The 27893-nt window shown below is 45.0% G+C and overlaps 1 long non-coding RNA gene across 2 annotated transcripts; it reads left to right on the forward strand.

Annotated features, from left to right (window-relative positions):
• Positions 1-5523: 5523 nt before the first annotated feature.
• LOC123032424 lies at positions 5524-23507 on the forward strand. 2 transcript variants are annotated; one of them, XR_006416479.1, is made up of 4 exons: positions 5524-5606; positions 7164-7270; positions 8765-8967; positions 23208-23507. It is a non-coding gene; the product is annotated as an uncharacterized LOC123032424 (long non-coding RNA). The 2 variants fall into 2 exon arrangements; XR_006416482.1 differs by having other exon boundaries at positions 5584-5719.
• Positions 23508-27893: the final 4386 nt, after the last annotated feature.

Genomic DNA, 27893 nt, shown 5'->3' on the forward strand with positions numbered 1-27893 from the left:
CAGAGTGCTGAGCTGAGCACTGATCAAGGGAGGAGCCAGAGTCTCCCCCATGAGCAGATGGCTGCTCAGGCTTCCCACTGGGTGCTGTTGATGGGCAATGTCCGAGCCCTGTTCTCCTTTCTTATGTTTGTTAACTTTAAACCAGACAGTGACTGGATGTCCCTTCACATGAGAACTATCTTCTGTAAAGCAGCAGAGAGACACCTGCTGAAGCTGCAGTAGTTCTTTTAAACCACAGATTGGCCAGTGGGACGAAATGATAATCCCTACAGAACTCGGATGTCTCTTCTGCCACGAACTAGAACTGATGCCAAATGCTTCCTGTATCTTTGTATTTAACATGCACATTTTTCATGAAAAATCACAACCTCTGGTGGTGTGGGCATCTGAAAGAGAGAGAGAGAGAGAGGAGAGGAAGCATCAAGGAGATAGGACTATTATCCTTTCTTTCCTTGCTGCATCTTGAAGTTCATGGTTCCTCCTAGCCTGCCATTTGGATAACAAGGAAGCCCTCTCTCATCATCATCATCATCATCATCATCATCATCATCATCATCATCATGTAAGCAAACCAAGAATCAAACAATGAAGCCATGATACAAATCCTAGCATCTCATTAAGGTTAGCAGTCAGAGAAATGTCTGGGCAAAACAAAGTCTCTTCAGGTGTCGATGGAAATGCTCCATGCTGAGCCCCCAACAACTGAAGAATGGAGAAATGGATTGGCAGAATATGTTGTGATGGCAAAGTTGACGAGTTTTGTAGACAAAAGATTGTTAGCGGATAAATGGAATTTTACTGTGCTTAGCTTGATCAGTGGGATCTGAGAAGTTTAGAAAAAAAGGGAAGCAGTGGAGGATTGGAACTGATTGGAGGATTTGTTGTTGTATAGATTTATTATTCTTTTTCTGTGAAACTCTCATGGAGTGTTGAAAGACAAGAAGATTTGCGGGGCTGATTGTATTGGTTGGAATTCCCTTGGTGATGTTGCCGATGTTAGCTTGCTTTGTTCACCATAGTTGCTTTGTTTCACATTTTTTCTGTCTATCTGTTTATGTTAAGAAATTAAAAATTAATCAAAAAAGAAGGCAGGCAGGCTGGCAGGCTCCACACCGGCAGCCATCTGGATCCCCAAAGGGAATCACTTCACATGGTGAGCACCACCCATGAGCAGTCCCTCTTCTGCACCTTGGCCAAATCAATGTCAGCAGCTGCAGAATGGGCAGCAAGCCTTCCCCCAGGAGACGGCATCTTCTCAGATGCTGCTGTCCTCCACTGCTTGGGGCACTGGCATCAGCAGGAGATTTGTTTTCAGCTTCAAAGAACAGCTTCAAAATAACCACACGAGGGGAGAGCAGCTTAAACTTCCTCTCTTCACCTGCTTCGGTTTGATGACAATCCCCCTGCAGCTCCTGCTGGTTGTAGCTTAAAAACAAACAAACAAACAAAAACAAGCCCACAAAATGCACAGATCCACTTAACATAGTATCTAATTGGCCCTTGGATAGCTCCAGAGTCATAGGGCAAGGCATGATCGCATCAGGTACACCATTATTACGCTGATGTTTCCTGGAAACAAGCCCATCAAGAGCATGAGTAATGACGGTGTCTTTGAGCAGTGCCCATGTTCCTGCATCACAGGTCCAATGTAAACGTGTGCATGCGCAAGCCAGTCACCCCCACAATTACATTCCTACTCTAGCACTCCGGTGTATCTGCTGCAGTAGTGACTCTGTTTATCACAGAGCTGCTCTGAGATCATGGCAGAAGTTAAGTGAGATTTGCAATTAAAAACCAGGACATTCTTCATTATACCTGGTCGGAACAATGACCCATCTTGCATGGTCCATTCCCAAAGGCCATGAGGCTGGGTGGCTCCTTCCAGTATCACCTCCAGCACGGCTCTTTGCTTCTCCTTGCCCTTTCTCGCTCTGTGCAGGAGCTGCTCGGTCTCCGCAGCAACTCCCTGCTGTGCCCTTGGACCGCTTTCATGCTGGACCAGCTGCTGCAATTGGGCTACTGGTGGAGGCTTCAGGTGGGGCATCAGGAGACGTGCCCCTCATCCACTGTAAGGTGCTGGGAGGTGTGCATCATAGAATCCTAGAATAGTAGAGTTGGAAGGGGCCCTGAAGGCCATCGAGTCCAACCCCCTGCTATTGCAGGGCAACAAGTTACACCATCCCACTTGGATAGAATCCTAGAATAGCAGAGTTGGAAGGGGCCATGAAGGCCATGAAGGAGAACATAGAACCAATCAGCCAATCAGAAGGAGCCCAGGAGGCAGAGTACAAGATGATTGACTAGCTGGTATGCTGCAGAGCCACTGGAGGCAGAGGGGAGAGTGAAACTGTGGGGCAGAGCAAGGGCAACGTGAACCTCTGCCAGGAGGGGTCCCAGCCACGGTACCTGGAGCCATGCGGCTCCTGTTGAAAAACAGCAATGACCACTTTGAACTGGCATGGATTTTCCAACATCCCTAGTCAAAGACCCTTCTCATCACTTGATTCTTTTTACTGGGGATGCTGAGAATGGGAGTTGGGTTCTCCTGTGGAGAGGTGGGTGAATAAGTGCTACTCGAGATTACCAGGATTCTCCCATTGCTGCCTTGCCATTCGTCTCATGCCCAGTTCCCATTTGCAATCTTGCCTTGCTCTGTGCAAGCAGGAAACGTTCCCAAAAGGAACTATAATCAGATGGGAGATTTATACAAGCACCTGCAACTTTGCACCATTTTCCTATTTTTGCTATGACTTTCCTCCATAGACTAAAGTGGGACTAATTCAGCTTATTGAGGCAATTTGTGCAGATTAGGAAATTTGCATACATCAAATGGGGAATTGAGAACAAGATGAGCGTGAGCAAGTGTTTGACAATTTGCGAATAATTTTGGCGGACACATGTCTGCATCTGGAGCCTTGAATGGGGCACGCTTCCATGTTTTGTGATGAAAAATGCAATGATCTTGCCTCCCTGCTTTTGCTTGCAAAGAATATACTCTTCCACCGAACAATGCTCCCCTTTTCAGCCACTGGGCTACTGCAGATCAAGAAGGACCACTGGGTTCTCCCACGAGCTCCTCCAATTAAGCAACCTGCCCCATCTGTCTCCATTCTGCTGAGCAGAGATTGCGCCTTCCCTCCACAGAGTGAGCTCTATCCCACCCATTAGGATGCCTGCATGACCTCCGACTGACAAGATTCATGAGCCCTCTGATGACCCGGATGGTCACTGCTGGCTTTTAACTCACACAATCGCCTCCCCTGCATGATCTCTGAAGCTCTGAGCCGTAGCTTCAACCTGTCTTCACCAGCAAGATGCCAGGGGATGTTTTGAAGTATGGTTGGCTGGTTTTCAAATATTCGGAAGTGAGAGCAGGCAGCTAAGGGCAGCTGGCACAGCTGGAGCAGCTAGGAAGAATGACTCCTTAACTCAACCTTGCAGATAAAGTTTCAGCCAAGGGCGAAACACACACATGTGCATGTACACACACACACACACACACACACACACACACACACACACGTCTAGTGGCCGGCATTCTGTGCCTCCTTCTACTTTGAACTTAAGGGTTCCCAGCTTCCGAGATCCGGGGGAGAGCAGCTCTCAGTCCCTTGCAAAAGGTGCGCTTCATAGGAACATCAGAGCATGCCTTGTACTGAGGCAAGCCGTTGGCCAAACCACCTCAGCATTGCAACACTGACCGGCTGCAGCTCTCCAGATTTCCAGGCAGCGGTCTTTCGCAGTCCTGCCTACAGATCCAGGGGTCAAACCTGCAGTCTTCTACAACGTAGCTTAAGTTTCAGGCTTAGAGAGGGCAAGGCCCAGCGCTGGTTCTGAGCTATGCAGAGCTGGAAGGCAGCATTCTCTCTCCTGTACCAACCAAGAAAATGGAGGCCACCAAGGAGCTGCCCCCCTGGCGGCCCAGGAAGTACATCCTGGCAAGGGGAAGACCAGCCTGGACCCATACACTGGCTGGACAAGGACCAGCTGCTAGGGCCTTGCGGCTCTCCTCCCTGCGGTAGAAGAGTGCTGTGAACAGAACTAGTGTCTGAGTTTTTCCTCCTCCCTCCCAACTCCTTTTCCTTTATGCATCCCTTAGATTGTAAGATCCTATGGCCTGTCTTTTTCTCGATCATTGTAAACCACTCTCAACTCTTCCTCTTCCAAGCCCTTTTCAGCAAAATGATGTGGTATAAATGCTACAAGTGGGCCAGATAGGTGGAATTCAAACACCAGAAACTTGTGATATTGTATGTTCCTATACCACTTTTGGCAAACCTTCATCCTTTAATTTTATTATATGCTGTATTTATATACATGCATTTATTATATTTCTATCTCGCCCTTTTCCTATAAGGAACCTAAGGCAGCTCACACGATCCCCCTGCTTCTCTCCATTGCATTCTCTTATCAGGGAGGGTTAGGCTGAGAGCCAGTGACTGGGTCAGTCACCCATGAGCTTCACGGGCAAGTGGGGACTTGCATCCTTATCTATTGCACCCCAGGCTGACACACTAACCACTAGGCCATGCTGGCTTATTTATCCATTCTCAGGATTGCTTTATTTCTTTATTATTTATTTGCAGCATGTAGTCATCACACTAAACAGATTCAGGAGTGGTTAACAATAAAACATACAAAGAATAAAATGCAACAGGATTTTAAATTTTTCTTTTGGTTTTTTGGAATAAAATAAAATTAATTTTATTTAATTTTAGAGAAGGCTTGTTGTGTTCAGGAGGTGCTGGAAACAAAGCAACATTGGTGCCTGCCTGACATCCAGAGGCAGAGACTTCACGGAAAGGGAGCTACCACAAGGAAGGCTATGCTCTGGAGGGATTCTGAGTCAGTCATCAGTCCAGGCAGCACCACCAGGAGTGTCTCATCTTAGGACCCCATAAACTAACCATTTAAAATGGGGCTGAAGTCAGCAGCACAACACCTGCCCGACAGTCTCGTGTGTGAGAATCTTCCATAGCTTTTATTGGTTGAGCACTCTGTGTGTACTCAGAGCAAGGTGGCAGGAAATGTCCATTTGTCTCAGGATGTGTGTTCCAGCAAAAAAGCCCGCAGAGAAGAACATCACATCTCACCTTCTGCAGGTGCATTTCAAACAGGTGGTTCCTGGGCAACAGCCACCATTCGCACCTGGTCAGATTTTCAGGTCTTCTTCAGAGATTTGCAGTGTCCCCTCCTTTGGTCTCCTGGCCTACCTGCAGCATCTTCATGCAGGAGCATCTCTTTCTATCGTGCTCCTGGACATCCTGGAAAGTCTCCATCATAACCAGGTTACAAAGGCTGGATGGATGCAGCCTCAAAAGGAATAATTGTAATCTGGGCATGATCAACACCTCCTGCACGTTGAGAGCTTGGAGCTGGGCCATGCATAATCTTTACATTAATTATATCATTACAGTTTAATTGTAGCAATTACTATTCCTTTCAGTTTCTCAGACACCATCAGCTGTCATTACGTAGCCTTCCAGTTTAAGTAAACATGATCACTCATGCTGCCAGTTCACCAGCCAGCAACGGCAGTGTATCTGCAGCCCTTGACGCAAGCCCTCGCCTCCAGCACAAACATTTGCTCTTCAAGCGGCCAGCAGGTATCAGCAGCTTCCTGGCCAGTGCGCACGATGGCAGGCCATGGGGAAGGGGATGTCATGGCAGTCTCCTTGGCCAAGGAGAGTCCAGAGGTGGTCTATCTTGCAGGGTTGTTGTGAGTATGAAACAGCATGAAGAGCAGGGCTTGTTTGTGGAGTGTGTGCATATATGTGCATGAACACATGCATATACATACACATATCGGTGTATGGCAGAAGATAAGGTTTCAATTGAGTCCATACTGTTGGTGGCTTAAAAGAAGTGTGTAAAATAAGTATGTGAGTGTGTGCATGTGTGCACAAGTACTGTGTGTTTACCACTTTCTACAGAAATGGGTTTTGTATGTACAGTAGCATATTTAAGACTTTTTCAGCTTTGTAAACACCCACTGACTTTCAGCTACTGGGCAGTATAAAAATGTCCCGAATGAATGGAAATTAAATGATCAATATCCACTTCATTAAGATGAGTGGACATTTACTTAATTGTGAGCTGGCAAAGGGTTAATGTGTTCAGTTTAGACTAGAGAGAGTTGAGACAGCACAAGAAAGGGGAAGAGAAGGACTAAGTCCAGCGGTGCCAGATGTTCCAGGAGTTTCTTTTTCCAAAACAAGAAACAATATTTTATCTCAAAGTCAGCAAAGCCTAGTAGCTTTCATCTGTGCCAGTAGCAGGTCTTTTATAAGAGTGTTAAGCTCTTATTATTAAGGCTTCGGGAACTTTGTGGGATGTGGGGTGGGGGGCAGTAACAGAGAAAGCATTTGGAAGAGAAGCCGTTCGAGAGGGGACTGGCAACTGGGAAACGAGGCCTTGTTGCCTTCAGGCCCTGCTTGAATTTATTTATTTATTTACATGTATTTATAGGCCGCCTATAATTGCCAAGGCCTTCCTAGGCGGCTTGCAGTGCATAAAACACATTAACAGAGTAAAACACATTAAAACCAATTAAAACATAATGAATTAAACATCTATAAAAGCAATTAAAAGCATCACAGCATGCAGGCTAAATGTTAAAAAAAATCAAAAAAGATATGCGGGAGGGCCTAAAAAGGGTGGGATATATTTAGAGGAAAGCCTAAAAGGGATTATGGCTCTCTGCTAAATACTGGGGAATCTTGGGACTGCATACATGTGTGAAGGGGCAGCAGCCACTAGGCAGTTGAAGTCCGTGCTCTGAGGCCAGAAAGAAGCCATTCATTCGAAGAATCCCTCGCTTATTACGTGCTAGAGCTATGCTGGGGGTGGACATAAGCTGTTATGCAGAAGGATTTCAGAGTGGCTCCTATATGGTCAGTATAATCGGGCAGTTCCTATCGGGTTATATCTCAAAGGTCATGGCCCACAAGGAAAATGCAGTGGGGAGGGAAGGGGGGTTATCCCCTGCTCCCTTCCTCGTCTCCCTCCCATACAACTTTGCTGGAATGGCTGCTTGAGATAGCTGGGATATTTCATCCAGGCCACCAGAAAGCCAAACCTTTCGATAGGCAAGGAAAGAACAAAGCAAAACCGGAAAACCTTCTTGCCTTCTTCTTTGCCTTTATCTACTGTTTGATCTGCAGATGCCAGTAGGTGAGCCTTTTAATGGCGTCGAGATAAGTGTTATCCCAAAGATCGGAATGCTGTCATGCTGTTTTTACATGAACTGGGGCCAATGAAAAAGTGAAAAGTAAGTTTTCAGAAATAACCTTGTAAAACTGAATTGTTTGCTAACTGGTTAAGATTCACTTTGAGCCTTCTCTGCAACTGAACTAGAACCCGATTTCCATTTTCCTTTTCTGCATAAAACCTTTGCATTTATCTAGCTGTGGGGGACCATTATCTGGCTGCAATCTTTAAAACATCGCCCTTCTCTCTTAAATAAGGGTCAATCACTGTGCTGTCTGCAGGGGCTCTCTGAACGCTTGGAAAGTGCTTGTTGCTTTTCCTACCCTTTCCAAAGCAAACACACAAAATATTCTTCTCATTTGCAAACATTTTTAATTGCAGTTTACAAATTATGAAGCTGCAAACGCAAGACTGGAGGTTTCTTTGTGCCAGCAATGGTTCCAGTGAGAATTCTCCTTATTGCCACTATCGAATTCATTAGAAACTTGCTAACACAAACATACTTTCTCTTGCTGTTCGGCTGATGTTGTCACTGTGTGTAGAAAAGCACTGCTTTGAATATTCGTAATGCATTCCGGCAGAGGAGCTTGCTTTGAAAGAGGCTCCCAAGGAAAGCAGCGATTACCGAACTTAAGTTGTCACGATAAGTTGCCCAGTGATGAACATTTATGCCACACATTACCAGCTTTATAACTGCTATTGTTCTGTGACAGTGGTTACCCGCTGTACAGATAATGGCAGAACAAACTCCATATTCCAGTTGACATCCTTTCTAATTACATCTCACCTTCATTAGGCTATTAAAGTGATAAATGCTAGCAATTACATTGAACCCTAGCGAAAACACTCCATCTGTGGCACGTACTGACTATCACATGAGTTATGTACTCCGGAGCTCCACACGGAGTTCTGCCAATGCGGGGGAAGCAAACGCACAAACAAAACAGACGCTCGGCTGATAAAATGGTTGATGACTCCAGATTTCATGGCTGAGGTCAAGCCGGGCTTCTCCTTCAGACTCATCAGTCCACTGGTGTCAGTTCAGATTCTTTTCCTTGTAATTAACCCTGAATAAAAAGTGCTTGGGAGGAATGCCTGCTAAAGGAGTTTGAACTTTAACTCTGAGTTCAAAAGCTGCTGCATATGTATGCTCAGGCTATAAAACAAAAAGTCAACCAACAATCCAGGACTATAGTTGGAGCAGTTGTTGACTCAAGGAAGGAGCTGCAGCAGACACCAGCTCAGGCACCCACCTCAGCAGAATTAGCAGGGCGGCAAGGGGGCTAAGCACATCGAGACTGACTTCCCACATTTTGATGGAGGTGAAGAGAAGTGCACCCTGCCTGAAGATCGTTGCAGCCGGAATCTTCCATTAACTAAGGGTAGCTCTGCTCAGGTGTGATTCATCCACCTCTTGGTACTTCTCACAAGCGGCCATGCTCCATTTTTCATCATGGAGTGACAGCAGAAGGCCGCTTGAAGAGCAATGGTTACAGGTAAGCAACCTGTCTTCCTTGTTGGGTGCATAACTATGGAAAAGTTTCCTCACTGCTAGAGCAATACGACTTTGGAACCAGTTGCCAAGAGAGGTGGTGGGCTCTCCCACACTGGAGGCATTCAAGATGAAACTGGAGAGTCATCTGCGTGGGATGGTGTGGCTTGGCATCCTGCACGAGCAGAGAGTTGGACCTGATGGCCTTCTGGCCCCTTCTAAATCTACTGTTCCATTCTATGAAAGACACCAGGCTGTACATCAAGGTAGGCAACTTGTGGCTCTCCTTTGGCTTACAATTTCCCTCAGGTCTAACAAGCTTATTTATTTATTTTTATTTATTAAAACATTTTTATGCCGCCCCATTCGCCGAAGCCTCAGGGCAGCTCACAACACAAAATAAAATACAATAAAATACAAAAATAACAATATAAAATTAACAATATAAAATAAATAACAATATAATATAAAATATCCAGATATTGAGAGCTGTAGGCCCACAATATCTGGATGACTGCCCAGCTGCCCACTTATGCTGCACATTTATACAGTTTGACATTCTCACACATGCACTTCTTCTCTGTGAGACTTCAAGATGGGACAGTATTCCCACATCCTTGAGCTAGGCCCTGTGTCCTTTCTGAGGAGAGCTATGATAGCGCTTTTCAAGGACTGGAAAGGCTGTCATACACAGGAGTACTGGGATCTCTTCTCAGTCATCCCAGAGTGCAGGACGCAGAAGAACAGGCTCAAGTTACAAGCCAGATTCCACCTGGACATCAGGAAATCTTCCTCTTACAGCAGCGTGACAATGGGGCCAATTCCCTAGGAAGTTGGTGGGCTCTCCCACCCTGGAGGGATTCAAAATCAGCTAAGCAGCTATCTTAAGAGGGATGCTTTGACTTGGAATCCTGCAGGGAGCAGGGGGTTGGGCCCTTGCAACTGTACTCTTCTATGCTTCTATGAATCTTCCGGTGCTTGTCATCACATACGATGACCACATCACTCTGGACTGAACTCTGGATCTGCATGGCCCCAAACCCGTGCGCACAATGTGGCTGTGTGAGTCAGTCCCATACTAATGACCATATTAGACTAAAAAGTTTGAGGGCCAGAAAGAAGGATCTGGGACCATGCCTTGCTACTCTGAAGTATGTCAGATCCAAATAAAAATAATGTTGTGAGGGAGGACTCAGAGCCAAAGTTTTGCTGGACAGAGAGGCGCAGTGTTCCTGAAAAGTTGATTTCATGTCATTGCATTAGCAGGGAATCTGGTGCATGGTGATTCCTGCGTTAACATACTAATGAAGGAAGGGAGCAGATGCTGAGAGATGGCTGATAGCCCAGTTGAGAATAAGAAAGGCCCTATTCTCAGCAACAAAGGCACTATATCAGCTGCTTGCCTAATGCACAAACAACTGACAAATTGAGCTTAAAGACCATAACTAAGGGCAATCAGCAGAAGTACATTAGGAAACTGCTTCTGCTGCAATTTCTCTTGAAGGAGACCATTAAGGCAACTGGGAAGGCCTCATCTTCAGTAGAATTATTTACCTGATCTGATCTTTTTCCTTCCCTTATTCTGTGCATGAGAACAGTTGACAGCTTGGTTGATTACCTCCAGCTAAGACCAGAGAAAGATAGGAATCTTAGGAATGCTATAAACATACACATAGGCCTTTCCCAGCTTTAGCCAGTGTCCCTACACTGGCATGCATCCTTTATAGGGGAGCCTATACAAGGCCCTTCAAGGCTTGAGACTGCAATAGCTTGTGAGAACCAGTGTGGTACAGTGGTTAAGGGCACAGGTCTGAGACTCCGGTGATCTGGGATCTAATCCCTACTTTGGGTCAGCCGCAGACTCTCGGCTCAGCCTACCTCACAAGGGTGGTGTTGTGGGTATAAGATGAGAGTAGTAGGAGGTAAATGATGTAAGCTGTTTGGAGTTCTTTAAAAAAAGATGGAATATAAACCTACTAAATTAAAAACATTCCTCCCAAGCACAATCTAGTTGGATGCTGTGCTCAGCAACCAAAAGGAGGCTCAGCTGATAGCAAGGAAGAGGCCCAGCCCTCTGTTTATGGACTGAGCTCTCCACTCAGGTCTGTCCAGTGTCAGCTCTACCCTCTTTTCTCTGCTTGGTTAAGGCTGCCCTTTAGGCTGAGACATTTATCAGCTCTAAATAGCACATGGGAAGCCTAGTTGTATTGACCTATCTCAGTTAAGTTGTTTAAATTCAGTTTTTAAATGTCCATACTGAAATATATGTTGTTGTTAGTCGCGAAGTCATGTCCGACACATCGCGACCCCATGGACAACATTCCTCCAGGCCTTCCTGTCCTCCACCATCCCCCAGGGTCCAACTAAGCTCACACGGACTGCTTCAGTGACTCCATCTAGCCATCTCATCCTCTGCCGTCCCCTTCTTCTTTTGCCATCTAGTCTTCCCAGCATTAGACTCTTCTCCAGGGAGTCCTTCCTTCTCATTAGGTGGCCAAAGTATTTGAGTTTCATCTTCAGCATCTGGCCTTCTAAAGAGCAGTCAGAGTAGATCTCCTCTAGGAGAATTTGTTGAGTTTTCCAAATTTGCTGGCATATTGAGTGTAGCATTTTTACTGCATCGTCTTTTAGGATTTTGAATAGCTCAGCTTGAATATTGTTGCCTCCACTAGCTTTGTTGTTGCTCAGACTTCCTAAGGCCCATTTGACTTCACATTCCAGGATGTCTGGCTCGAGGTCAGTGACCACCCCATCAGGGACGTTAAGCTCTTTCTTGTATAGTTCTGTGTAATCTTGCCACCTCTTCTTAATCTCTTCTGCCTCTGTTAGGTCCCTGCCATTTTGGTCCTTTATCATGCCCATCTTTGCATGAAACGTTCCCTTCATATCTCCAATTTTCTTGAAGAGATCTCTGGTCCTCCTATTCTATTGTTTTCTTCTATTTCCTTGCACTGTTCATTGAAGAAGGCATTCTTATCTCTTCTAGCTATTCTCTGGAATTCTGCATTCAATTGGGTGTATCTTTTTCTTTCTCCCTTGCCTTTTGCTTCCTTTCTTTCCTCAGCTATTTGTAAAGCTTCCTCAGGCAGCCATTTTGCTTTCTTGCATTTCTTTTTCTTTGGGATGGCTTTAGTTGCTGCCTCTTGTACAATGTTGCGAACCTCCGTCCATAGTTCTTCAGGCACTCTGTCTATCAGCTCTAATTCCTTAAATCTGTTTGTCACCTCTACTGTATATTCATCAGGGATATGATTTAGGTCATACCTGAGTGGCCTGGTGCTTTTCCCTACTTTCTTCAACTTAAGCCTAAATTTTGCAACGAGAAGCTCATGATCTGAACCACAGTCAGCTCCTGGTCTAGTTTATACTGAATGTATAGAGCTTCTCCATCTTTGGCTGCAGAGCACATAGTCAATCTGATTTCTGTGTTGACCATCTGGTGATGTCCATGTGTAGAGTCATCTCTTGGGTTGTTGGAAAAGAGTGTTTGCTACGACCATCGTATTCTTTTCACAAAATTCTACCAGCCTGTGCCCTGCTTCATTTTGTACTCCAAGGCCAAACTTACCTGTTATTCTGGTTATCTTTTGGCTTCCCACTTTAGCATTCCAATCCCCCATGATGATAAGGACATCATTTTTTGGAGTTAATTCTAGAAGGTGTTGTAGGCCTTCATAGAACTGGTCAACTTCAGCCTCTTCAGCACCAGTGGTTCGGGCATAGACTTGGACTATTGAGATGTTGAATGGTTTGCCTTTTATTTGAACTGAGATCATTCTGTCATTTTGGAGACTGTATCCCAGTACTGCTTTTCCTACTCTTTTACTGACTATGAAGGGTAGGATGTCTTAATTGCTATGAGTAGTTTAAACCCTAATTTCTAATGCTGCATCAATTGGTGTACCACCCAGAGAGCTCTGGTCAGTATGTAAATTAGATAGATAGATAGATAGATAGATAGGTAGATGAGATTGATTCCTAAATGCTTCTCTGTTCGAAATCCTCTGCTTTCTTCTCCCCTACTCCTGTCACTTTCCTTTGCAGACTAAAAAAAAGTCTTGAAGGTTCATTACACGCACCTGTCTGTGCGATGTGTAGTTTGCCCCTAGCACAGCCTCTTCAACATGACCTGTAAAACAAAGGGATTGTGTCATACATGAATGCAGCAGGAGCCACGTAATGGGACAGAACACCTCTTCCTTCTTGGGGGAAGAGCCCCAGGTGAATAATTTATAATGAGAAGCTTGCCCAGGAAAGTTCACCTTTCATTCAACATTTGCTGTTTTGACCCTCTTCCTGTTCAAGCGTCTCCTTCTTGATGTGCATTTGCTTTGTTCTCCCATCTGCATTCATTGGTATGTCCTTGCCTTTTTTCTGATGTGGTAACCTCTTTGGGAATCACAAACCATGAAAAGCTGCAAGTTAGAGCTGGAGGGGGAAAGCCATTAAGGAAGCCAAAGATCCAGTAAGAAGAGCCTTCACCTCAAGTTTAGAGGACTACTACCTGCAGTTCAGGCAACTCCACACAGAATTGCTGCCCTGCTCCCAAACAGACAGAATTTGTTAGGCTGCAGGGACCGAAGATGCTCTGCCATCCATCTTAACATTTCAAGATGGAAACACCTGTCTTAAAAGAGCAGACAGTTTGGTATAAAACAGAGTAAAATAATGCATAAAATCAAGGAAGAGAACATCGCCCTTCTAGGAAAGCTTGTTGGAACAAGTATGTTTTCAGCAGATGCCAAAAAATCCAAAAGGGTTGGTAGCTGTCCAAGTTGTTTTTGAACACTAAACCTTTGGCAAAACTCTTGTGCCAATGTAGAAATAAGCTACCTTGAAAATATTCATCCTAGAGAATACTTATTGGCTGTCCATACCTTTTTCTTAAGTTACAACTTTCACCAAAAAGTATGATGTAATACATGCAAAGTATTAAGATATGCTCCAATATTAAGCTTGAATCACTAAGATTCTAACAAAGGCATTCATGCTGACATGTTGTAACAGTTCATTGTCCCTCAGCCTGCTGTTTTTAAAGTGACATGGGAAAACCAAACGTTTCCTTTCTGAATCAGGAAAAATCAAGATGTGCAACCAATAAGAAATTTGAAGGAAGGATAACTTCTTTCATTACTTCTTGTTCATATGCTCATGGTGTAAATAACTAAAGATGATGTGAAATATTGTAAGAAGTAAATAGAACTGAAAAACACTACAGATTTTTTAAAAAGCAAAACAATAGACCTGCAAAAGATTCAGATGGTATCCCATTTTGGAAACATAATGGAATGTATTGCACAGCAGATGACAAAAAAATGAAGTAAATATATTATTTCCAAAACACGGTTGGGGATTTTAGAAAATCTTATGACTGATCTCTGATTTCTGATCTTTCTTTGAAATTTTATCAATATGATTGCCAAATCACAGGCAGTTTAGGACATACCACAGTCCTCAAGATGATGACGCTTCTCTACCGCTTTGTTTGCCACAAGCTCTGGAATGTCATTTGGTACGATCTTTAAAGACACATGCTCCTAACACAATTTTTAGAAAGCTTTTGTGTTTTTCATTTTGTATGTATCTGGTGGGCATATATTTTAAAATATGTAAGAATTGCTTAAGATTTTGAAGTAAATGAGGAAAAGATACGCTTGATCTCACAGTCCTGTTAGTTTTTATTTATTTATTTAGAAAATTTCTATGCTGCCCCATTCGCCAAAGTCTCGGGGCGGCTCACAAATATATCAATTAAAATATTATACAATAAAAATATAAAACAAGTTAACAATATAAAATAAGTCGCCCTGGCCGAAGAATAATATAAATAAATAGTATTAGCAGTTAAAATGACGTTTGAATAAAAAAGTCTTCGCCTGGCGCTGAAAACAAATAGCGACGGCGCCAGGCAGACCTTTCTGGGGAGCGCATTCCATAGATTGGGCACCACCACAGAGAAAGCCCTCCTCTGAGTACCTATCCTCCTAATTTCCTTCACGGAGGGTTCCCGGAGAAGGGCCTCTCCCGCAGATCTCAGGGTGGGAGGGCATATATGGACATAAGCGCTCCTTCAGGTAACCAGGACCCAAGCCGTTTAGGGCTTTATAGGTCATCACCAACACCTGTGGGCCCATATCAGATTCTGTGGGCCCATATCAGAAATTAATCCACATTCCATGGTGGCAATTTCATCTTAGGAAATTAAATAAAATCAGTTTCTAGGTGGTTCAAGACCAGCTGAATACCAATTTCTTGTCTCATAGGAGAGGGTGTGATGAAAGCGTTCAGGCAAGCTCTTAAGCACCGTGGCCCTGCTTGATCAGGAAAGATAACCATCATATTGTGTGCTCGCTTTTAGGATTACAAGTTTACCTATGTAAGTCATCGGCACAGCCTGTTCCTGTAAATCAGGACTGGGAAACCTGCACCTCCCAGATCGTTTTTATGGCCACTGTCAACACAGCACCGCTGCATGCGCTGTTTAAAAAGGGTGACGTGGCAGAAAAACAGTGCCATAACTTCATTGTTAAAAGAGGCAGGCGCCTTATTTTAAACTGGGGTGCAGAGCCTTCTTCAGCTAATTCCCTTTTGGAGAAGGTTTTAGGGGATTCATTCTGGTGGCAGGCAGGGATAAAGGCAAAGGGGGACATAGACAAAAAGACACAATGTGCTGCCATATTTGAACTTCAAGCTTTCTCTGCCAGTAACAAAGCCTCTGGAATGTGGCTTTTCTCACATCAAGAGAGAAAAATGTGGCTTTTCTCACATCAAGAGAGAAAAATGTGGCATTTCTCACATCAAGAGAGAAAAATGTGGCTTTTCTCACAACAAGAGAGAAAATTGCCCCTCTCCTCCCTCCCTCCCTCCCTCCCTCTCTCTCTCTCTCTCTCTCTCTCTCTCTCTCTCATCTATCTATCACTTTTATATCCCACCCTTCACAATGTCTCAGGTGGTAATAAAATAAAATAGACACAGCATCCAAATTGCAGTAGCTAAAATCCAATCTTAAAAACACTACTATTATTTAAAATAATGGGAAACAAAAAGGTTTTGACCTGGTGCCAAAATGAAAAAAAATGTTGGTGCCAGGTGCACCTCTCAGAGGAGCCCATTCTATAGCCGGGGTGCCATCACAAAGAAGGCTCTTCTCCAGGTAGCCACTCTTTTGATCTCCTTCAAAGAGGGCTCCAGAAAAAGGACCTCTGCTCCAGATCTTAGAGGCCAGGCAGGTATATATGGAAGGAGGGTCTCCTTCAAATATCCAAGTCCTAACTCTTTGAATATTTTGAACCTTTCAATGTTAAGGACTGTGTACAAATATAGATGGGCCACTGGGGACTTGGTACACAGTAACAGCATCTGTGTCTTAGGAGAGGAGGAAAAACCTTACTGCTAATTTCTTGTTCCCAAAAAGCCATGAGTTGTTTAGATTTTCAAAGGAAAGAATAGACAATAGTCTCTTACCTGTTTGGATAATACTATGAAAAGCCAGAGGGGACTGACAGATAGTTGCTTAGAAGCACAGCAAATAATGTTTCCACAGAATGCACTTGTATCTATACTCATGAATTCTCTGCCACCAATTTAGGAACAGCAGTAGAACAATTAAGGCCTAAACTACCTCAAATATGCAGCTGATTCTTCGTATCTCTTCGCTTTTCTTGGTGTGATCACTCAGGACTCTTATCTGGACTGGGACCAGATAGGGGAGAGTGCACCATCCAGCCACTTTCCCCCTATAATTTACCCTTTGCAAAACATGGTGAGAAGCAATGAGCAAAGATGAAAGGATCCCGTTAGCACCCATGGAGGGGTTTTTCCTTTGGCTGGTCTGCATGGTATTGGTGGGGGGGGGGTGAATTTCAAGGGGACAGTGGTTGGGTGGGAGGAATCAAATCTCCTCTACCTGAACACAGTGATTCCACTCCAAGCTGGGCTCTCCCCACTTACGCTAAGGCAAATGAGTGGTTAGCATCCATTTAGGATCCAGTTTAGTCCTGAACACAAAGCAGATTAATGGGGAAGGGGAAAAGCAGTAGGCATTTTGTGGCTTTTTCAGTGCATCTTTGGTAGCACTCTGAACAGAACTACTGGGCTATGTCGAGGAAGCTGTACAGGCATGGACCAGAATGGTCTGGTGGAATTGTGTTCGTCTTATCTGGTTAGTACTGGAGACAGGCCTCTTTATTGGATGGGCTATCACTGATGTTCTCCTGCACACGGCAGAGGAAAAGGCCGTTTGGTAGGAAAGCCGTTTGGGCTGTCTCTCTCCAGTAAATTCACAGTGGCTCCAGAACTCAGAGTTAATAAGAATAGTTGTGCTTTGCTAGCTAGCAGGCTCTGAGAAAAGCCAACAGCTCTGCAGCAGCCGTGGAAAGCAATTCATTGTTCCTGGAAGAATCTGATCCGTCTTGGGTTGCTACATTTCCTTCTCAATACCATTTCCCATCACTCATTAACCTGTGCATTGGGGGAAACCCATTATTGCCTGATTTGCTGGTTAATGGGTACAGGAGCACAGGTTCAGTGCCTTGTAATAAATGTAGGAAATTACATTCTGGAAGAGAAGCAAATAGAGATTGGAGTGCCTTTTGATAAAGCCGCAGTGTCATGTGAAGTGGTTAGGAGAAAATTCTTTCTTTGACTAACTAAAGAAGAGTTCAGACACATCTTCATTGTAGTATAAAGCTTTCATTTTTTAGTAAAAAAATATCTCTAGCCTTAAAATAAGGCATGAGTGAAAAATGGTGCAAGGCATTCCTCGCTTCTGCTGCTCTACAATGTCTGGCATAGCCAGTTCAAGATGAGGGCAGAAGAAATGCTTCCCAACATCACTCTGGTCCTTCCTGGGTAGCAAGTGATATTTGCATTAAAAAAAAATGGCAGCTAAGATACCAGCAGGAGGAATGATGATGGCCACTGCTGTTACAATGATGTTGTTTTAAATAACCTGACTCCCTGTGTTGTGAGGAGTTTGGTGGGACTATTTTGGCTCACTCTTAGTGCATAACACGTTGGTTCCACTTCAAAAAACAAGGCTGGTAGATCAGGACTCCAATCCCTGGAGAGACATTCTGATGACAAGAACTTTGGAAGAATCCTTACTCCTGTCTGGAGGCCATTTCAAGTGGCCTTCTTGTGATAAAGCTCACATTTAAATTGCTCCTGAGAACGGAACAGTTTGTTGCAAACAAACTGATGGAACAAAGTTCCCTTCAGGAACAGTAGAGCAGCTATTGGAGGGCTTAATTTGAATTGAAGATAAACAAGAGGAGGTACACGATCCTTTCTAAAGGTGCCACTTAATGCAACAGTTTGCAAAAGAAGACACATATTTGCAGAAGCCAATTTATTTGTCCAGATGAACATTCAGAAAGAAATCATGTTAGAGTGAAGTACGGAGCAGCTCACTATGGTGGGGATGATTGTGGTGGGAGGGCCTGCTGAGTCCAGGTGCTCAATGATAAAGGACAGGTTCAAGGTTTCTGATCATCTTCTTACAGTTCTTTATTGTTAAACCAGCACTGGGCTAGAAATGACCTCCAGGGAAAGGACTGTCTTCTATAAAACGGGACCAGTAGCCAGCCTTTCCCTACCAAAGGTCTGCCCACTGCAGCCTCTTTCCCTTCCTTCCCACCCTTTTCATTTGCAGGGCTCAAGAGAGGAGAGGAGGCATCTCGGGAGAAACTGCAATGGGAGAGAGGCAGACGAACAAAGGGCAAAGCAGCTTCCCTCTTTAACCATTTTTCTCACCCCAATTCCTTCTTTATGCTGCATTGTGTAAAAGATTTGTCACTCCCCTCAGAACTAATCATAACATTGTCACGCCATTCCAGGTGAACCACAAAATTGTTTGGCTAGAGTGGTTTCCTGATTGCTTCATGCCGTGTTCTTAAAGAGACCCCTTGTTAATACAGTGTACCTGGATACCATCTGATCCTTTAAGTAGGGGCATTTTCTTTTGACAGCTTGGGCTTTCTGTCCAAGAACAGACTTCCTTGTTTCCTCCTAACCTTCTCATTACTTCTCATGCCTGGAGGAGCTGCGGGAGGAGGAGGAGACAATTTCTCCAGGGAAGGAGCCATGCTCTTGCAGTTTGGGGTTTACTGTTAGCAGGGGCTGTAGCTGGCTTCTTTCCCTTTGGTCTCTTTGGTTTTTGTGCCACTTGTAGTGGCAACTTCAGCAAATCTCTTGGCAGCCCAGACAGTATGTTGTGTTCCTGACTATGCCCCTTATCTCGTATTTTTTCAAATGCATGGGGTGCTGCAGGGAAGAGGCCACCACACAGAGAGGGGAGAAACTGTGGCAGGGAGTGCTTCTTTCCTTTCAACAGCCCCTGTCCCTTTCTGGCCTCCCAGGCTGCCTGACCATTTTCATTTGAGGAACCCCTGTGAACACTTCTCGTCTTTCCCTGGGACTCAGTAATGGTGCAGGAAGCTGGGAGGAGTGTACGCTAAAAGCCAGCAGCTTTTGCACATGCTCCTCGTCTGCCTCTTCGGGAGGGTAGGATCACTGAACCCAACCCATGAGAATGCCATCCCAATTCTCTTTTCCTGTGAATTTCTTTTCAAAAGCAATATCTCTTCTACCAGATTTCATGACAATGATAACCAAATGAACAAGCAAACATCCATGAGAAGTATATTTTCAGCCCAGCACTTTCAAATACTGAAAGAACAGGGTTTGCCCGGCACAATATTGACCTCCTTCATTCTTGGCACTTTTTGCTTTGATACCACTCCTATTTGAACTGTGGTGACATCCTGGATGGATTTTAATGCATATTTCTTGTTCTGCAAATTGCACTGCAAGCTGAGAAACATACAGTTTTCAGCTGCAGATTGTTTCTGGGTCCAGAAGGTGTGAGCTGGGTTACTTCCAGTCAACTAACTAGTTCATGAACTAAGCATGAACTAACCCTAAGCATGCAATCTTCAAAACCCATAGAGAAAAGGGATCAAACAGGCCATTGTCAGATAAATACTTCAGGGGCACATCTGCAGTCTGGCTTCAGTGCCTGGGTGACTTGAGCCCTTTCATCCCACTAGCAAGTAGCATGGAGGGATGGACCGTCACCACTGGGGAATTAGCTGCTTTCGCAGCATGGTCTCAGAGTCATGCTTTTTCTCCAGATAATTCCCTTTGGATCAAATGTTCTTCCGTAAAGCATTCATGCTTAAGAATCTGGTGGCAATTCCTGCACACTAAATGAGTGGACATGAAGCGAAGCTGAGAAAACAATTGAAGGTATTCTTGCCGGCATTTGATGAGATGCTTTTGTGTGCTGTGGTTGCCTTAAACCAGGGGTCTCAAACTCGCAGTCCACGGGCCAATTGTGGCCCGTGGGAAGATATTTTGTGGCCCCCACTTGATATCAAAGTTTAGTGATAGTGCGGCCCATGCGTTTTTCTCACACGCACCTGTGTGAGTTGTTACCCTGGGCGCAATGTTCCCTCTAAGCTGCGCGCCGGGACAGGCGGGGCACGGGGAGGGGTCCTGCGGCCTTCAAAGCGCCGGCAGCGCCTGGGCCGGCCTCCAGGAGCGATGCGGGATGAGCGGCCCACCACCACCGCGGTGGTGGAATACTTGATGCGGCCCAGCCTCACCCAGACTCTACTTCCAGCAGCCCCCAGGTAAGTTGAGTTTGAGACCCCTGCCTTAAACTCTGCTGAACCTTCACGTTAATGGAAAGCAAACTGTGTATTTACCAAAAGCAGAGATTCTGTCATGTATGTGCTGAGAAGGTAAGGAAATGGTACTGACGGGCCTGTTGTGTAACTTGCTTCTTAGCTGTATTTGCACTAGGACCTGAGAACTCAGCTGTGCAGGAACGGCAGGTTCTTGAGAGAGAGTCTCCTCATTTTGGAAGTTGTGTGTAAGCCAAGTGTGGTGGGATTCAATTTATTGCCAGAAGATCCGGGGGTGGGGGTGGGGGGATTCCTGCAGTACTCTATGTGGATGGTTCCGGATGAGAGCATTAACACTTCTGTGTTCATGGCAGGATTAGTTGCATGTAGGATCCTCTTGCTTTACTCAGTGCAATGGGGTGCCTTTCCACCACCGCACTAAAGCAAAAATAGGAAAACTGTAATTTAATTCTTCCTGAAGAATTCCGAATACTGTTAAAAATACAGAAATTGCAGTGGAAGAGTCACTGGTTTTCCTAAATCAGAGAAGATGGGGAAACTGTGGGTCTCCAGAGGCCATGGTACTACAGATCCTATTCTTCCTATTAGCCATACTGGCTAGGAGATGATGGAATTTGTAGCACCTGGGCCCCAGGGCTGAAGAACAATGTCCTAAATGGCAACAGTGGGATAGTATTTTGTGAATTAGAAGTGGAAGGCACTATGAATTCTTATACCCCCAAAATATTTGCTTATGGAGTATATAGAAATAAGAGGTGGAACAACCTGCTCTCAGAATGGCCCTCTTCTTGTACGTGCCATTCATGAATTGTTATTCCAGATATGCCTGCTTTTACTGGGTAATCACTGGGTAATTCTGCTTCATTTTTGTAGCAAAGTCATTGAGAGATTCAATTAAACCTTGTGCAGAATTGTAGCTCTGGAAGCAGCTGAATGTCAGGACAGAGCCCTTATTCATGAAGAAAGACAATGGATCACATCCACTGTGCGTGAGGAGGCTTCTGGGCCTTCTGAGGCTCGAGTGAACTCTTGGCACATTGCATACCCCTGGGGCCCTCTCTGGTGCGCATGCATGGTGGTAGCAGCATTCCTCCAATTCGCCACAAGTCCCCTGAGCAAAATGCTGCCCATCTGCTGCTGCGCATGGTACAGAGAAGGTGGCCAGTTGCACAGTTTGGTTTCCTCTCAGCTTGGCTCACTTTCCAAGATAGTGGCAAACATGAGAGAAAGCCTGCACACCCTCAAGGGACAGATCTTCTACACATCCCTAATTCCAATCATCGCAATAAAGCATGCTCTTCTATGGTGAATCACTGATTTTGGAAAAGATGGGTAATTTTGACCAAAAAACCAGGGGGAATTGGATAATAATGTCATGATCTGTATTTAAACAGTCAAAAATGCATAACTGTTTGCAGGATGAGTTATCCATCATCCATGAAGACAAGTGATGGTACACATCTGTCTCAAGTTAGCAGCCCAGAACGAAGTTGCAGCTTCTTGCACCAACAGTTGTCAGTTTTATCTGGAAGGATGTAAGATGGAAACTTACATAATATGAAGTGGCAAGAGTGTTGTACTATCTCTCTCCTCACCAAAAAGTTTGGTGGTAATATTTAGCATATAGCAAAAGGAATGTCTAAGTCAGAGGGAGGCACATGCTTCCAACCTTCAGCTGCTAAGAATAGTTTGATGATTCAGTGGGAATCAAGTGGGGTTTAGAAACAGATGACATGGCCAATCCTCCAAGGGCTTCGTTTCACACACCAGATTGCTTGTGCAGTTCCAAAGGCATCCATTACTGGCTGCTCAAATGTGTTGTGTGCTTCCTGATACACTGTTAAACAGCTGTCATGCTGTAGCCCAGAGGTTCCTGACGTTAATTGTCGGGTGTGAGTTATATTTAAGAAATTCAGATTCTGTTCTCAGAGTAAAGAATGCAGCATGTAAGCAAGTCCAACTCACTCATTTTTTCTCATTCTTTTGGTTTCTGTCCCATGCTGTTTTCAGATCTCCTCCTTTCATTCTGCCTGGAACATATTTTCACTTTCTTTAGAAGGTACCAATGGTTTTGCATTGAAAAGACACTCTTCAGCAGCTCCCAGCACTTCAGCAAAACATTCATTTATTTATTAGATTTATATCCCACTTGTTTCTCACAATGAACTCCAAACAGTTTACATCATTCTCTTCCTCCTGCTCTCAATCTTATCCCCACAACAACCCTGTGAAGTAGGTTGAGAGTCTGTGACTGGCCCACGTCATCCAGTTGGCTACATGGCTGAGTGGGGAGCAGAACCAAGATTAGTTATAGCCACTATGCCACACTGGATCTCAGTTCAAAGGACATCATTGACTGAGCTACCCTATTCTAACAACACCACATCTTTCAGCAGATATGCTTTTCTGCTTTGTTTGCTCCTTCAGCTAGTTCACTACCTCAATAGTGTTTGAAATCCCCCATGACCTCAACTTGTCCATATACTGAAAATGGAAAGCCTCTGGGTGGGGGCTGCCTTTACTCTGGGTTCAGTTCTCAAAATATCACTGGCACCACATGCAAGTTAGGTAACACTGGGGTGCTAATATAATGTAATTCTTGCTTGGGAAGGTGTACCATGTTTGGAATGTCTTGGCATGGCATGCATAGGTAAGCACACCAGGGAGGATGTGAGAAAGGTTTGTACTCCAAAGGTATGGATGCATGAAATAGGCAAAAGTGCTCCAATTTCAGTTTCCCAGTCCCTAACCAGTGCTAAAAGGCCAGTGTAACTTTTGGTTTCAGAGTCTTTGGTAGACATGATCAACTATGCTTTGCAATCAAGAGGGAACCCTAACCCTTGTTACTTTTCAAACAGAACCAAAACAAGGTCTTGAAGAGTGTATCCAACAATGAGGCTTCCTTTAAAATGGCAAGCTGGATCCTCTCGCAACACAGAATTGGAAGCGCTGGAATTTGTTTTGTGAAAGAAGTCACAGTACAGATCCTACCGGGTGTTACACATTGGCAGGAAGTAGATGCAGATGAGTAGCATCTTTGTTTACCCTTTGTTGAGAGACTCCTGGCTTGTATCCAGTGAAAGTATTAGCAGATACAATAAAATGTTAAAACCAGGATCACAATGTGTATGCTATGCAATAAAACCTTACTCAAACCAGTGATAAATGTGTGCCTTAACAAATTGAAAAGCAGTCTTCACCTGGCATCAGGAAGACAAGGAGGTCTTTTTAAGCAACGTAAAAGTTGATGCCGAATGAGTTTCTCAGGGGAGTGAATCCAGATCCACGGTGCCATGACTGAGAACATTTTGTCTCTAGTCACCAACCTCAGGTTCAGGCACTGCTTTGGTCCTCCCAAAGAACCACTGTGGTTCCAAATCACAAAGCAGGCTAAGATGCGTGTAGGTTATGCCCGGCTGGTATCCCTCTGCTGGCAGAGGGTTCTTTCGCCCAGCGGTGCCTCACTTTTGCCCAGTCAGTGACATGTTTTTATCTATATGTTTCCACCCTTTTCCCCTCCTTCCGCCTCTCATGTTGTTTGGACGTGCTCTGCAGTGTGCCAGACCAGATTTGAGATGGGCAGAGGCAGCTGCCATGGTGGGAAGAATCACCAAAAATTGCCTTCATCTCTGCTATTCTCCGGGACATTTCCCCTGATTTAACCAGCTTTCCATCAGTGGAAGGACACCAGAGAGATAGAGCCCAGTATTTCAAAACACGGATATAAATGGACATGTCAGTACATGAGGCATCTATGGAAAAGCTGACAATCACAAAACGGTGTCATGCTGCACTAACTAAATCCCCTACCAGGCTGCTGAAGGGGCTTTCTAATCAACTTTGCAATGAATATTTCTTAAATCATGTTAATCCCCCATTTAAGCAGAGATATCAGTTCCAGACAATGAATCACAACACCTGGAGGGGAATATACCTGCCATTTCCCCAGAGAGCCAGTGATTAACAGAGCACACATGCTGTCAAGACGAGCTGGCAGTGCCGGTGTTTATCACCTCAGAACTCCTTGCTTGGGATGAAGGGGCTCGCTTCACCTCCCGCTAGAATCAGCTTTTATTTATGTTGCACTCCCAGGAAGCAGCTCTGCCTGGCTTAACGCTAAATCTGCCTGGCTTAACGCTGGGGGGCAAAAACTGCCCTTGGGTACCAGCCCCTCTTGGAGCCGAGCAGGAAAACACCGGAGAGGCAGCGCTGCCTTGAAGGAAAACCTCAATCACCAAAGGTGCAGGTAATACATCTGGGCCTGGGAAAAGATTGGTAGATTTATTATGAGCGAGGCATCCTCTGCCTCTAACACAAGGCAGGGATTCCAGACAAAGAACCTCTCCGAGTGCCGCAGTGATGCATTTGGCAAATTTCTTCGCTATTAAAACTCAAGAGTGCTGTTTGTTTGTTTGTTTGTTTGTTTGTTTGTTATATTTCTACACCACCCATCAGCCCAAAGGCTCCCTGGGTAGTTCACAAAAAAACAATAATATAAAACAGTTATTATAAAATCACAATAATGCAATTAGTGTAACTACATAATACAATACAGCAATGATCTACTGCAGCTAAATCAACCTAGGGGTACAGTAGCTAAATCAACCTAGAGGTACAGTAATAAAATAAAGTAAAATGAAAATAAAAATCTAACTATTTAAAATACTGGGAAAATAAAAAAGAGTTTACCTGGTGGCACCGGAAGGAAGAGAGAGAGAGAGAACTTTGGGGCGCTGAATCCACAAATGGGATGTCACAACCAAGAAGGCCCTGTCTCTGGTAGCCACCCTCCTTGCTGCCTTTGGGGGCTCTCTGAGAAGGACCTCCACTGATGATCTCAGGGTATGGAAGAAGGTGTTCCTTCAGATAACCTGGCCCCAAACCATTTAGGCCTTTAAATGTTGATGTCAGCACTCTGAACTGGGCCCAGACTTCAATTGGTAACCAATGTAATTGATAGAGGACTGGCATGATATGTTTTTGTTGGCCAGTCCCCGTTGGCAACCGTTCTGCTCGATTTTGAACCAACTGAAGTCACTGGACCATTTTCAAGGGTAGCCCCAGACTGAGACATTACTACAGTCCAGATGTGAGGTGGCAGAGTGTGGATCTCTGTTGCCAGGTTCTGCCTGTCCAGATAGGGTTGGAGCTGGTAAATCAGCCTAAGCTGATAATGCTCCATGTCGCTGAGTCCACCTGTGACTCCAGCAACAATTCAGGACCAGGAGCATCCCCAAACTACAAACCCTGTCCTTTAGGAGGAGTGCAACACCATCCAGGACAGGTTGAACTGGCCAGATGAACCACCTCCCAACAGCACCTCCATCTTGTCTGGATTGAGTCTCAGTTTATTGGCCCTCATCCAGTCCATTACCAGGTCCAGGCACTGATTCAAAACAGCTGCTCCCTCACCTGGATTTGCTGAAAAAGAGCTAGAGCTTAGTGTCATCTGCACACTGCTGACACCTCAGCCCATACCTTTGGATGACCTTTCCCAGAGGTATCATCTAGATGTTAAAGAACATGGGGGATAAAATAGAGCCCTCCATGGCATACCTGCCATTGCACAGAGCCATAATTCCCCCAGCACCACCTGGAGTTGGCCAGACAAGCAGGAGCAGAACCACCACAAAGCAGTGCCTCAACTCCCAGTTCTGCCAACCTATCCAGGTGGGTACCATGGTCAATGGTATGGAAAGCTACTGAGAGATCCAGGAGAATCAACAGGGCCACACTCTCCACTCTTTCATCAATAAAATCATATCTGACATTTGACATCACCAAAAAACCTCCTTTAAACCAACATCAATCAGCAACAGGAAAGAATCAGTAGCTATGAAGTAGCAGTAAAAGAGTAATAGCAATAAATATAGTCCAGCCCAGGGTGACTGCTGTCAAAGTATAATCCAGCTTGGAAGATTACAGGCATTCAAGGTTGGGTTGCAGACACCTCTGTGCTCCTTCCACATGCAAGGTGTTGCCGACCAAACAGTTGTGCTTTGGTGTGGATGGAGGATGCTGAGGCACTGACAGGTTGGCTTGTCAGCGCAGGTCTCCTCCCCTTCCTTTGCCCCATGAGGCTTCCTGAAGCAGCCAATGGGATTTTTTTTGACACCAGCTGCCAGGGGAAGATGCTCAGTCAGTCATTTGTCCATCAGGTCTTAGTTGGAGTTTTTATACACACACTGCATGTGCTTCTGCCATTCTGCTGTGGGTCCTTTCTGAGAGAAGTGACCTGAAACTTTATATTACTCTTGACGAGGGATGTATGAGGAATCCATTTTATGCAGAAAATCTGCTGGATGCCTTGACTGTAGTTTCCTGGATACTGGTCTGCACTGTGGTGGCCCCGAGTCCAAGTCCCTGCCCAGCGTTCCCACCAGGAATGGAACCTTAGGCACTCGGCAAGGCAAAGAAGCCTGGCTGCTGGGAATGGCAGCCGGCACGCCCACGTGCTGCTCCCCTTTTCCATGTGTGCCGCCGCCACCACCACCACCAGGAACAGCAGGTGGGGAAGACAGCTGGTCACTGGGAATGGCAGCGAGTGCACCTGCTCACAGCTCGCCTCTGTCACATCCCTCAGCCACTCCTGGCAAGGAAAGCTGCCATTTGTGCAACTGGGGCTCTGTGAGCATCCATGGACCTCTTGGCACTGCCTGCTGTGTAGGACCCGGACAAGTACAAGAGGAAGTCCATGGAATCTGGAGGGATGGATCCTGACAGGGTTCATCTCAACCCTACCTTTGACCATTTGAGATGAGTTGGCTTCTTCCCCTTTATTATGTGAAAAATAAAAAGTACCCCCCCAAAAAAAGCCTTTTGTGGAATATTATTATGCATTAAGTGTTGTCCTGTTTGCATGTGTATGCATGCGTGTGCATGTATCCATTTTAACTCAAGATTACCCCCTCATGCACCTGGTGAAGTGAAGTGCAGTCCTTAAGATTGCTCAAGACTCTTGGTTGTTTTTGCTGTTGCAGGCTAAAACTCTGTCGCTTCTAGCAATGGCTACAACAGAGATGTAAAGACGAAGTAAAACCAAGCAGTTTTTGCAGCTGATGATGTGATGAGCCCGTCCCTTGGCTCAGCATATCTTTCCATATGGGCTTCTTCATTTCCTGGTAGTATTTTGAGAAAAACAAATTAAACCCTAATGTTTTGTTGGTAGTAAATATTAACTATGCTGGAAGGATAACTTTTCTGGTGAAAGGACTAGATGATCACCAGAGGAGCAGGAAGCTGAGCACCGTTGTTCTTGGAGTTTGTTTTTCTCTACCTTGGCTTTCAGTTTATGTGCACAGTGTTTGTTCAAGGTGGTGGCACGCTTGCTGGCACACACGCCCCATGCACCTAAGGCCAGTTTATTTGTCACTTGCATGGTTTGGGTGGCAAATAAATGATCTCTTGCTGGAGTTCTTACACATATAGTATCATTGTGCCTTTCTGCACCTGAAGAGATAGAGCAGGAGAAAGGGAGGAGCTGATGTTGGAAGAACGTCATCACAGAAACATTGAGCAGGTTTGACTTGTAAGATGATATGAAG

The sequence above is a fragment of the Varanus komodoensis genome, unplaced genomic scaffold (genome assembly GCF_004798865.1).
Source record: "Varanus komodoensis strain SLA01 unplaced genomic scaffold, ASM479886v1 scaffold1, whole genome shotgun sequence".
NCBI lineage: Eukaryota > Metazoa > Chordata > Lepidosauria > Squamata > Varanidae > Varanus > Varanus komodoensis.